Source organism: Culex quinquefasciatus, chromosome 3 (assembly GCF_015732765.1).
Source record: "Culex quinquefasciatus strain JHB chromosome 3, VPISU_Cqui_1.0_pri_paternal, whole genome shotgun sequence".
In the NCBI taxonomy this organism is placed as follows: Eukaryota; Metazoa; Arthropoda; class Insecta; order Diptera; family Culicidae; genus Culex; species Culex quinquefasciatus.
Genome location: NC_051863.1, coordinates 59793758 through 59796144, shown reverse-complemented (window position 1 = coordinate 59796144; position 2387 = coordinate 59793758).

Sequence of the window (2387 nt, the reverse complement as noted above, 5' to 3'; positions counted from 1 at the left end):
TCTATATGCACTTTCATCACTTTTCAGTAATTGATGTAGGTAGTTTGTTTCAAATCGTACAGAAAAACCAAAAGCATCCAATTTTTTCCAATAAATCTGGAGTATATCCACTTACTTTAGCAAAAACTTAACACAAAGCGTCATAAAGGGTGACATAAATTAAAAGTCACAACTAACTGTGACCCTAAAAAAACAATCCGTTTGTTGCTAAACAGATCAATAAATAAACTGATCTGACATGAATTTTATACTATTTAATAAGACAAATGTAACGAATCGTACAAATGTTGATATTTTCTATTTGTTTATTGAAATTTAAACAGAACAATGACATTATCTAAGATATTATGAAAATATATTTTTAAGTATTGTGGTTGGTATCTGTAGGAATCGAACCCTGGTCAACACTGGCTGACAGATCAACTATGGTTGACGTCTAGAGATGAGAAGAGTGAGTTGGTGACAATCAGTGTGTAACGCGGTCGGGCACGCGAGTGGTGGCGGCAATAAATATGATTATTAGCCGCCAGTGATTTGTTTTATTCTCAATCCGGGGTATTTACCTGGCTCAGTGACTACATTGGCGACGAGGAGAAAACATATTTTGGTAAGTAGGTAAATGCAATTTTATGTTTGGAACGGAAAAAAAGCAGGAAACATTTTTTTTATGGAGCAGGAGGAAGAGGAAGAGAAGGTAAGGGGAGCCGGACTGAGGGTGTGTGTGTTGTTGTTTCATTGTGAAATGTCTGGTTTTTTTCCGCGGAGTTAACGTGTTGGTATGTGTGCTGCACGGGCGCACTCTCCAGAAATTTTGTTTTCATGATGCACGATCAAGGGGTTCAGATTCAAATTGGTAATAAACAGATTACCCAAAATTGGGGTAGCGGAAGTGCAATGTTTACCTGATACACGATGCTGAGGTTCAATAGGAGTTTTGGTTAATGTTTAGTTACGGTAATTTATAAAAAAAATCAGCAAAGAGTGGTTTTAGGGTAGATTTCTTGGACGAACAGTGGAAAACCCAGTTAAAAATGTGGAAGATAATTATTGATGTTTAGTGCAGTGAATTTCTATTATGTATTGGTAAAAAGAATGGTGTTTGAGTATTAACGGTAGGACTTGGGGGTGTAAGTATTTTCACCGTTGTGGTTTTTTCGGATGTTTAGGCTGTGTGCCGATGGGGATGGCTTAGTGCCGGAGGTTGGCTTAGTGCCGGATATTGGATTAGTGCCGGGGGATGGCTTAGTACCGGATATTGGCTTAGTGCCGGGGGTTGGCTTTGTGCCGGAGGTTGGCTTAGTGCCGGATGTTGGCTTAGTGCCGGATATTGGCTTAGTGCCGGGGGTTGGCTTAGTGCCGGAGGTTGGCTTAGTGCCGGATATTGGCTTAGTGCCGGGGGATGGCTTAGTGCCGGAGGTTGGCTTAGTGCCGGGGGTTGGCTTAGTGCCGGGGGATGGCTTAGTGCCGGATATTGGCTTGTGGATGAGAAATGGCTCGTGAATATCTGGTCTGGGGGAGAAGAGGCTTGTGATTGTCCACTCATGCCTGGTGGAGAGATGGCTTGTGGATGATTACATGGAAGCCGGGTGAAGAGGAGGCTGGTGGATGTTCACTCATGCCTGGTGGAGAGATGGCTCGTGAATATCTGCTGTAAGGCCTGGGGGAGAAGAGGCTTGTGATTGTTTACTCATGCCTGGTAGAGAGATGGCTTGTGGATGATTACATGGAAGCCTGGTGAAAAGGAGGCTGGTGGATGTTCACTCATGCCTGGTGGAGAGATGGCTCGTGAATTTCTGCTGTAAGGCCTGGGGGAGAAGAGGCTTGTGATTGTCCACTCATGCCTGGTGGAGAGATGGCTCGTGAATATCTGCTGTAAGGCCTGGGGGGAGAAGAGGCTTGTGATTGTCCACTCATGCCTGGTGGAGAGATGGCTTGTGGATGATTACATGGAAGCCTGGTGAAGAGGAGGCTGGTGGTTGTTCACTCATGCCTGGCGGAGAGATGACTCGTGAATATCTGCTGTAAGGCCTGGGGGAAGAAGAGGCTTGTGATTGTTCACTCATGCCTAGGGGAGAGATGGCTTGTTAATATTTAGGCCTGGGGTGAGGGCTGCAGGCTTGTGAATGAGGTGAAGTTAGAAAGATTTTTATTCGTCAACATTGTAACATTGTCGTAAGTAACAGTTACTGTTAATGTTAGGAATTCAAGGTACAAACTACAAGGATATTTTTAAGGAAGTTTAGTAGTGCCATTAGAGATCATTTTCGCACAAGTTAACAGTTGAAATGATTGAAAAGTAACAGGAAAGTTTAGGGTATTTGGTAATTCGTTTGGGTGCAGGCGTGGTCGAATGATTACGCTGTTCGCGTTGTAAGCGGATGATCAGG